The following is a 12,047-nucleotide window of genomic DNA, read 5'->3' on the forward strand; positions in this document are numbered from 1 at the left end:
ACGCCATCACCACCTTATTACATTACATCATCATATATATACATACATACCCGGCCCTCTAGTGAGGGACTCGGTGAACAATGCAGTGAGATTAAGCATGAATCTGTAGCCGGCCTGAGACTTGGAGAAAGATATCTTACCATATACACGAGTAGAGTAGTGAGCAACCAATGCAGTTTAAATCATTATTGGAGACTCGACCGTATAAAAAGAATAAGCTAGCGTCTGAGGATCAGAGTAGTAATGTGATCACCTCACGTGTGTTCTAGTTTCCATTCGGGGCTGCATCAATTGGAATCTCAGGGATCCTAGACATGTGCTAAAGTAATACTATCCACTTATGAAATCGGAAGCACTTATCATCCTATAGTCTTTAAGACTAGGAGTCTGTACATTCATTACTTCCTTAACATATAGAAAGTTCTAGGAAAGTAGTTCATCATCCAGAAGTGAATAAGAGACACTTAGAAATGAAATTATTTCAGAGATCATATCACCTTTTACTTGCCTCTAAGACATGCCAAAAGAAGAGAAAGAATAGGCCTTACATACCTCTTACGGGTTACTCTTTATCCCGTTCGCCTCGTCGTCCTTTGAACCTAGGTAACACGAAAGCAATACGAGTATTAACAACCTTAGACTTCTCAGCGCCTTAGGTTACTCACGATTATTCATAGAACTCATCCCCTCGCTTGCATTCTCGACTAGTTCTTTGACTAGTTAAGAAGTTAATAGAAATCGGACAACACCTCCCCTATAATGTGCCCTATCCGAATCCCCAATTATATCCTTAATACCTAAACACAAACAACAACATAACCAGATGCTCATATATATATATAACATGGCAACATTACGCAATATAAACTCCAAACGACTCGCTCGAAAATACGATACCAAAATGAGGTTTCTAGTTTCCATTTTGCAAAACCTTTAACCGTACAAAGAGGGGGTCGTGTGGATGCAACCAGCATCTCCCACAACTCTTTTAGAACCCATTTAGGCCCTATAACACACACCACACAACAAGCAGCCGCCTCCAAACACACAACGCCTCACTTCGACTACAATTTAACTACGACGACTTCAATTTAGATTGTTTCTTTCGCTGAGCATATCCATGACTTTTTTATACTTTAAGCAGTATAAAAGGTACCTAATACACTTTAAAACAATCCCATAAAGTCCAAATTTAAAGGAGAACCTTATCTTACCCAAAATTGGCCAAAACTAGCCAAAATTGTGCCTCGGAAACCTCTTTAGCGTGCTGAAAGTTGCGGACTGTTTGCAGCTCATTTTTGCTCATCCAAAATGGATTTTTATGCTATCAAACACCTCTATACCACCGTAGGATACCTTAAATAATTAATTTACGGAGCGAAATCGAAACGTACCTATTTTTTCCTCCCAAATCCGAGCTCTCTCTCTCTAGCTCAAGGTTTCTTTTTCTTCTTCTCTCTTCTTGAACTCTCTTGAAGAAAAGGACTTATGGGATAAGGATGAGGGAAATAAGTCATAAAACATATATATGTAGGCCACTTTAATTAATGAACAAGCTTTTCAAGACTTGGGCCCTTCCTTGTGTTGGGCCTCAAGTCTTCTATTACTATTGCTATTATGAGAGCCCAAATACTTTATTGCAATTATTATTTAAGCCCAAAAGCTACAAGTCTTCTCTCTTTTCACAAACTACTCTCCAAAATTCCCAATTTTACCCTCGGCCTTCCTCCGTATTCCCACATCAATTTTTTTCCATAAACATCACACCGGTACAAACTAGAATAAACAAAATAAATCACAACGTCATTTCTTGCAAATCAATTTTTTTCTTTCTTTCCGAATGCCCAAAAGTGCGGGATATAACATCCCTCCCTTCTTTAGAATCATTTGATAGTGTCATAGCTTATCCGGCTCTCATGATAATGTCTAAGGAACTTAGGAGACAATCCAAGTTTAAAAGTGAGGGGCATAACAAAATAGGAAAGTCATACAATCCACATCCTTATCATCATGCTTTTACTATCCCAGGTATACTACCTACGACTCATACACTCTATCCCAAGCATTCCTACCTTATTTAGCTGCCAACTCCACCATAAGGAGCCATTCTACCATCCTATCTTATCATAACTCAACTTTTTTTTATCACACTAAGGTTTTTCCAGCCTACTCGTCTTAAAAACACTAGAATTTTCTTACTAACTCCAATTTCAAACTCAAATTACTAATTATCCCTTTCAGTCGATCCATCACCCTCACTTAATATCCCATGCCAACTACCCGGGCCGTTGGCACTTAACTAATTTAGTGAACCACCTGCAAATCTCTTACTTAACCACCTTGACTCAACAACCTCAACAATCAGGTATGCCCCATACCACCTCGACAGACCTAAACAATTCAACAATCAGGTATTCCCACATCAATTGTTTTCCATAAACATCACACCGGTACAAACTAGAATAAACAAAATAAATCACAACGTCATTCCTTGCAAATTAATTTTTTTTTCTTTCTTTCCGAATGTCCAAAAGTGCGGGATATAACATCCCTCCCTTCTTTAGAATCATTTGATAGTGTCATAGCTTATCCGGCTCTCATGATAATGTCTAAGGAACTTAGGAGACATTCCAAGTTTAAAAGTGAGGGGCATAACATCCTTCCCCCCTTTAGAACAATCGTCCCCGAATGATACATAAAACTTCCCTTAAGAGTTCATACAGAATGTAAGGAGGTTTCTTTTTATTGCGATAACACATATTTTCATCCAAATAGTTAATATGCAAGTTCCAAGAGTTGGGATTACCTGTAGATGTTGAGAATAGGTACGAATATTTGTGTTTCATGTCCTCTTTAGCTTCCCAGGTTATTTCTTCTCGGTTCCTATTTCGCCATAACACCTTCACCGAGTCTACGTCCTTAGTCCGCAGTCTTCTGATCTGCCGATTCAGGATGGCGATAGGTTGCTCTTCATAGGCTAATTCCTCTGTGACTTGGATATCGTCTACGAGATGCACCCGGGATGGATCACCCACACACTTATGAAGCATTGACACATGGAAGACTGGATGTACGGCTTCTAGATCTGCTGGTAAGTTTAATTCGTAAGCCACTTTGTCTATTCGGCGAAGAATCAGGTAAGGGCTAATGTATCTCGGACTCAGCTTCCCTTTCTTGCCGAATCTCATTACCCCTTTCATGGGCGATACTTTTAAGAACACCCACTCACCTACTTGAAATTCCAAAGGTCGACGTCGATTATCTGCATATGATTTTTGTTGACTCTGGGCGGCTAATAATCTTTCCCGAATAAGCTTCACCTTATCTACCGCCTGTTGGACCATGTCTGGGCCCATTAGTTGTGTTTCGCCAACCTCAAACCAACCGATAGGTTACTTGCACTTCCTGCCGTATAAAGCCTCATACAGCGCCATTTGGATGCTGGAGTGATAGCTGTTATTGTAGGTAAATTCAATAAGTGGTACATGATTATCCCAGCTACCTTTGAAGTCAATTACACAGGACCGCAACATATCCTCTAGTGTTTGAATAGTACGCTCAGCTTGCCCATCAGTTTGAGGATGAAATGCTTGTCACGCCCCGGGAGGGTACCCTAGACGTGGCCGACACTCGAAAACCATTTCAGGCCTTCAAGCGAACCACTTGATTCAATCACACTTTCATTCAGTTACACTCTATTAGCGGAAGACTCAAATCATAAGAATACTATTCATAATAAGGCCAAAGGCCAACCACATCTCTATTCAACAACTAAAAAAAATAAAACTAGTCACAACGAAACAATTCAGCATCATCCACACTCTAGTCTATGAAGCCTTTATCAACAATATAAGAGGTGTCAATGACAGGTTCATGGCTACCACAAATCAAAATAAAGGAAAACTAACTCAAAGCTGAAAAGATAACTGCGGTATCCTCCGAAAATAAGGAGGACTCACCAATTAGCTGGAAGTGAATAGATCTTCAACGATGCGCCTGTTGATGATCTCTAGTACCTATCTCTGCATCATAAAATGATGCAGGCCAAATGGCGTCAGTTAATGGAATGTACGAGTATGTAAAATGGCCGAATGAAACATACATCAAGGTAGGATCAAATCAACTCAGAATCTCAACTCAGAAGAAGGTACAACTCAATCAAGATGTTCTAAGTCTAAACAAAATATAATTTAGACAGGACCAATCACATACAATCTAGCCCAATCCATTCCAATCCGACTCAGAGTACTATCAAGACCTATATGGGAGTTTCTCTTATCCGACAACCATCACTTATGAGCCAGTGATAGTACAACAAGCCAACGTTGTTGCCACGTCCGTTCATACCTTGCCAGGGTACGAACGAATCAACAAATCATAAATTCGTAACCAATCAAGTCCTATTATATCAGGACAGTAATTTGGAAAACATCCGACTTTAACAGTCCAATTCCGTCCTACGTTTGGCGACGTAGTTATTGGATTCGAGTTATTACTTACTCTTATCCAATTCGGTGCTCGATACTCCTCCCAAGACTCAATGCTCATAAAACTCTATCCATCAATTCAATCTAATCATATCGACCAGTCTCATATGGACCTTTGTCAATTCATCAATTCTATCCCAAATCAAGCCTCTTGACCAATCATATTATCCAATCAACCCCAATCTTATATATATATATTTTTTTAGGAAATCTCAAGAATATTGCTTACTTTACTTTCTGTCATCACCTTTGACTAGAAAGAATGTCTTTCCATAGTGTTTTTTTGCCAAACATTATTATTTAATAACTATCCAAGTTGTCCCAAACCAAACCAAACACTTCACGTAAAATTAGGAAATAAATGATAAAGTTAGCTTTTTCTATATTATTAGAATATATCAAAGTGGAAATATTATATGAATATACTAATAGAAATATAACTTTTTCTTAAATATAATTTAATTTCATGATGCTAATGGAATTCCATTGAGGCATCAACTCACAGAAATTGAATTCATGCTAACTAAAAGGTTAATCAAATATTGTCCCCATCTTATTTCTAGCAATTTGGATCTGTGAAGGTGTTAAACTAATAAAAACATCCTAACCAACATTTTAGTATTCTTTCTATGTTCCATCATTTGGTAGTTGAATTAAACTGTAATGTACCAACGTATTTCAAGTTACTGCAAGTTAATTATCTATTGTTAATATAACAAAATATGTTTAACAACTCATATCAATCAACTCTTAGACATACCAAAATATGTATAACAACTCATATCAATCAACTCTTGGACATAACAAAATATGCATAACAACTCATATCAATCAACTCTTAGACATAACAAAATATGTATAACAACTCATATCAATCAACTCTTAGACATAACAAAATATGTATAACAACTCATATCAATCAACTCATATCAAACATGAAACATTTATCAATTTCTCAACTTATCAATATCAACATAACAAAATCAAGTTAATAGACATATGAACTCATTAGGATATAAATCTATCAAGAAATCCCAATTCTTATGAAAATTCAATCTCAAATAAGATGTAGGGAACATGGTGAATTTAATCCATGTTTTTAGTAGCCTTACATACCTTAGTGTAGATTTTGAAGAAACCTTGATGTTAGGTCTTCAAAGGGAAACTTGAATCCTTGAGTTTGAGAGGATTTTATTGGAGATAATTTGAAAGAGAAGGGGATAAAGATTTGGGTTGTTTGGAGAGGAAAAATACTGAAATTATGATCCAAAACGCGTCCAGTTATGTATATAGATATTAGGTAATTTTACCAAAATATCCCTACAAAATCTGGAAAATCGGCCAAAATGCGCTGCAGGTCTTCTCTGTTCGATCAAGCATAACTTTTGACTCCGAACTCAAAAAAATACAATCTTGATGGAGTTGGAAAGAAGACTCAAAGACCTTTAATTTTATAGGTTATGGGACACCCAGTTCATTATATTTTAGGAGATATGGTCGTTTGAAGTTGACCCTTATACTAACTCATTCGGAAACTTAGCCGAAATGAATTCTTTGGACTTGGCTTGATTTTTTTTTTGGGATCCCTTATGACCCTAAATCACATCTAATATATTTTAAATACTTATGAATCAATCATAGATCATATATACAATTTGAAGCCTTCGAGTTCGATTTTATACGTATATGAAGAATGGTCCGAATCTTAGTGAAAAAAAAAGTTGGGGTGTTACAATGCTGTACTAAGTCTTACCTGTATTCCCAAGCCTTCTTGGAATGACTTCCAAAAGTGGGCTGTGAACTAAGCTCCCCTGTCCAAAATAATAGATGTAGGAACTCCGTGAAGTCATACTATTTCTTTGATGTACAATTTTGCATAGTCCTCAACTGAGTAAGTGGTTCTGACTGGAAGGAAGTGGGCTGATTTTGTCAGCCTATCCATGATAACCCATATGGAATGCTGCTTTCGAAGAGTACGAGGCAAACCTGTAACGAAGTCCATGTTAATCGCTTCCCATTTCCAAGTTGGAATCTCCATCTCCTATAGTAGCCCACCCGGTTTCTGATGTTCCACTTTAACTTGTTGGCAGTTTGGGTATTGGGCTACGAACTCTGCTATATCCCTTTTCATACCATCCCACCAATACATACATTTGAGGTCGTGATACATCTTGGTTGACCCCGGATGAATAGAATAGTTGGCATAATGTGCCTCTCCCAGTACTTGCTGTCATAGCCCTGCAACTTTCGGTACACAGACTCTGCCTTGATATCGTAGTACCCCACCAACCGTGATTTCAAATGGAGTCTTTTCCTTTTGGAGAGTTTCTTCCTTATACTGTGTTAGAACAGGGTCTTGGTACTGACATTATTTTACTTCTTCCATAATCGAGGATTCAGCAACACCTCGAACAGAAACCCCATCATCACCTGAATCAACTAAGCGAACTCCCAGACTAGCGAGCTGGCAAATGTCACAGGTTATCTCTTTTCGTTCCAGTTGTACATCTGCCAAGCTACCCATTGATTTATGACTGAGTGCGTCTGCCACCACATTTGCCTTTCCTGGGTGGTATAATATGTCGACATCATAGTCCTTTAGCAATTCTAGCCACCTTCTTTGTCGTAAGTTCAATTCCTTCTATTTGAAGATATACTGGAGGCTTTTGTGGTCTGTATAGATATCAACATGTACACCATATAAATAGTGCCTCCATATTTTCAAGGCATGAATCACCGCTGCTAATTCCAAGTCATGAGTTGGATAATTCTTTTTGTGTTTTCTGAGCTGTCGGGAGGCATAAGCTATAACTTTACCCTGTTGCATCAATACACATCCAAGACCAATACCGGAAGCATCACAATAAATAACAAGGCCATTTGGTCCTTCTGGAAGAGTTAGAACAGGAGCTGTAGTCAATTTTTCTTTTAATAACTGGAAACTCCGTTCACAAGCATCAGTCCACTGGAACTTAGCTGCTTTTTGAGTCAGCCTTGTCAAAGGCACCGAAATGGAAGCAAACTTTTCCACGAACCTCCGATAGTATCCTGCTAACCCCAAAAAGCTACGTACCTCCGTAGGGGTTGTAGGTCTTAGCCAGGCCTTCACGGCCTTGATCTTCTGCATATCTACGCGGATACCATCAGTCCCAACAATATGCCCCAGAAAAGCCACCGAAGTTAACCAAAATTCACATTTAAAAAACTTAGCATATAATATTTTGTGTTGGAGTATTCCTAGTACCACCCGCAAATGATCCGCGTGTTCCTTTTCTGATCGTGAATATACCAAAATATCATCAATAAATATGATCACGAACAAATCTAGAAATGGCTTGAACACTCGGTTCATCAAGTCCATAAACACCGCTGGAGCATTTGTCAACCCAAAAGACATCACTTTGAACTCATAATGCCCGTATCGGGTTCTGAATGCGGTCTTTGGGATATCTGCTTTTCTTACCCATACCTGATGGTAGCCTGACCGTAGGTCTATCTTTGAAAAACATTTAGAACCCTGCAACTGGTCAAACAAATCATCAATCCTGGGGAGGGGATATTTGTTCTTAATTGTTACCTTGTTCAACTGCCTGTAGTCTATGCACATTCGCAGCGACCCATCTTTCTTTTTCACAAATAATACCGGCGCTCCCCATGGTGATGTACTAGGGCTAATGAAACCCTTCTCCAGCAAGTCCTTCAACTGCTCTTTTAGCTCCTTTAACTCCGCGGGTGCCATTCTATATGGGGGAATAGAGATAGGCTGAGTATCTGGTGGCACGTCTACAGTGAACTCTATCTCCCATTCGAGAGGAAGACCTGAAAGTTCATCTGGAAACACATCTAGATATTCATTAACCATGGGCACCGACTGAAGAGTTGGCACCACTGCTTCCAGATCATGCACGCGGACTAAATGATAAATACACCCCTTTCTGATCATTTTCTTTGCCTTAAGGTATGAAATAAATTTACCCTTCGGCGATGTTGTATTCCCTACCCACTCGACAACTGGTCCACCTGGGAACTAGAACCGAACCACTTTGTTCCTACAGTCTACATTGGCATGACATGAAGCTAACCAGTCCATACCCATAATAACATCAAACTCCACCATATCTAATTCTATGAAATCAGCCAAGGTATGATGACTATATACATTCACCGGGCAATTTCTATATATCTGCTTCACCACAATAGCGTCTCCTACTGGTGTAGCCACCTCAAATGATTCCATTAACTCAGGCTTAATTCTAATTCTATTAGCAACAAAAGAAGATATATATGATAAAGTAGAGCCGGGATCCATCAACGCATATACGTCCTGAGAGAAGATTGATAATGTACCTGTGACCATGTTTGGCGACGCTTCCTGATTTTGTCTACTGGCCAACGCATATATACGGTTAGAAGGGCCGCCGGAACTAGAAGCTCCACCACGACCTTCACTATGGCCTGCCGTTATCTGCATACCATGCCGCATCAGATGCATAGCCACAGAAGAAAAAGAACCTGCAACTGACCCAGTTGGCTGAGCCATACCACCTGGAGTACTTTTAAGTGGACATTCCCTCGCGATATGGCCTTGGCGGCCACAAGAAAAACAAGCACTTGTAGTCCAACGACATTCCCCAAAATGAGGCCTATTACAATGGGGACACTGGGTATCAGTGGTCTTGACTGTCGAGAACTCTGGTTCACCTGTGTACCTAAAACTCTGGAGCTCTGACCGGCCCCCGAATATCTGGTGCTCTCAACTCTTCCACCTGGAAGTTGTGGAGGTACACTCCGAGCTGGCTGGGAGGGATATCTACCAAACTGCTGGAACCGCCCGCTGTGAAATTCCCCCAGATAACCAACTGACCTAGCCCTCTTAAGCTGACTTCTATCAAACCCTCTGTCAGGCTGACGCCTTCTATGTCGCTCTTCCACCCCTTGGGCGTATGCTTGTACCCGAGCAATATCCATGCCTGGCTGAGAAGCCATGGCCATACAACTATCAACCAAATAAAGATCCAAGCCCATGACATATTGATGCACCCTATCCGCCATATCAGCTATAATTGTGGGGGCATGTCTCGCTAATGAGTCAAACTCGAGGCTATAGTCCCAAATACTCCTGCCGTTTCGCTTTAATTGTAAAAAATTATCAACCCTAGCTCGTTTCATTTCTGGTGGCAGAAAGTGACTAAGAAAGGCTTCTATAAATTCATCCCATTCAGCTAGAGGAGCGCCCTCGCCCCTCGATAATTCCCAAGACTCGTGCCAGTTAGCGGCCACATCCTGCAGCCGATAGGAGGCTAATTTCACCGACTCAGTCTCCAAGGCCCTAATGATTCACAGTGTACGCTGTATCTGTCGAGTGAACTCCTGTGGGTCCTCTGCAGGTCTCGACCTATGAAATTCTGGGGGATTGGAGGCTAAGAAGTCACGAACCCTCAAGCTATCTTATCTATTTGCATCCTCTGGGTCATGCCTCCGAGCCTGTCCTGCCATCAGTCCAGTTAGCAACTACACTGCATCTCTCATAGATCTGTCTTCCGCCCTGTGCTGTGGGGCTGGAGGCTCCTGTACTGAAGGTTCAGGACCTGCAGCTGTTGGTGCCCTAAACTCTTCTGGGGTGGCGGCATAGTAGAGCTCGCCGACTGAAGTACAATCCTCGGCATAGACTGGGTACGAGCCCTGGTAGCTCTCGAGGTCCGACTAGTTTCCTCCGCTGCTGACTTGCCCTTCTGGGCAGTGGTTGCTTTCCTTGGAGGCATCACTGTAAGCATATAGGTCGATTGGTGAAAAGGCATCCTAAAATATAGCTCTATCGCACGATCTAAGACAAGAAAGAAAGTAACATCCTAAATGCCCTGTAGCCTGCTATTTATAGATGTGGTGCACGACACACCGATAAACAAGCCTATACTAAACACGGTTTGTGGACACTCCAAGGAAGGACTGCTCTGATACCACTTCTGTCACGACCCAACCCCGTAGGCCGTGATGAGTGCCTAAACTGTATACACACGTGTACCCCTGCCAACTATAAACCAACGAGGCTGTAGTAATGTATAGGGTGGTTCCATAACACGCATATATACGAGCCGACAAGGCCGCCACGACACAAGGAACACCTCCAAATCATAAGTCATATCAGTACAACTGTACATACATACATATACAACTCATCTACTACTCGTATACAACTCGTATGCAGCTCATACACAACTCATAAACAACTCATATACAACCTACGTACATATAAAACCCACATACATACAACCCACATCCGTATCCACAGACCTCTAAGAGTAAGAAAACAGTAACATAAGATGGGACAGGGCCCCCGTCGTACCCGTGAGCAAAACAAATATATACAATAAGGTTTAGTACCCAAAATCAGGCTCCAGCACAATGGAGCACTTTCGGACTGCTGAGTGAGACTCCTATGCTGGCGGATCCCCAAATGGTGTATCTGTATCTGCGGGCATGAATGCAGTCCCCTGAAGAAAGGGGGTCAGTACGATATATGTATTGAGTATGTGAAACATAGTATAGCATAACATAGCTGGAAACATATCTGACACAGAGAGAAGCAGGGAATAAAATATCATATAAGGAACCTGTACCTGAATCCTGGGAATCATAAACATGCATGCTGAAATTATACAATATAGCCGGTCCTTTTAGGGAACCGGGGAAGCATACCTGTAGGACCATCATAGGTCTGGCGCCATCACCACCTTATTACATTACATCATCATATATATACATATATACCCGGCCCTCTAATGAGGGACTCGGTGAACAATGCAGTAAGATTAAGCATGAATCTGTAGCCGGCCTGGGACTCGGAGAAAGATATGTTACCATATACACGAGTAGAGTAGTGAGCAACCAATGCAGTTTAAATCATTATTGGAGACTCGACCGTATAAAAAGAATAAGCTAGCGTCTGAGGATCAGAGTAGTAATGTGATCACCTCACGTGTGTTCTAGTTGCCATTCGGGGCTGCATCAATTGGAATCTCAGGGATCCTAGACATGTGCTAAAGTAATACTAGCCACTTATGAAATCGGAAGCACTTATCATCCTATAGTCTTTAAGACTAGGAGTCTGTACATTTATTACTTCCTTAACATATAGAAAGTTCTAGGAAAGTAGTTCATTATCCAGAAGTGAATAAGAGACACTTAGAAATGAAATTATTTCAGAGATCATATCACCTTTTACTTGCCGCTAAGTCATGCCAAAAGAAGAGAAAGAATAGGCCTTACATACCTCTTACGGGTTACTCTTTATCCCGTTCGCCTCGTCATCCTTTGAACCTAGGTAAAATGAAGGCAATATGAGTATTCATAGAACTCATCCCCTCGCTTGCATTCTCGACTAGTTCTTTGACTAGTTAAAAAGTTAATGGAAATCGGACAACACCTCCCCTGTAATGTGCCCTATCCGAATCCCCAATTACATCCTTAATACCTAAATACAACCAACAACATAACCAGAAGCTCATATATATATATATATATAACATGGCAACATTACGCAATATAAACTCCAAACGACTC

This window comes from Solanum dulcamara, chromosome 3, assembly GCF_947179165.1.
Source record: "Solanum dulcamara chromosome 3, daSolDulc1.2, whole genome shotgun sequence".
Lineage (NCBI taxonomy): Eukaryota > Viridiplantae > Streptophyta > Magnoliopsida > Solanales > Solanaceae > Solanum > Solanum dulcamara.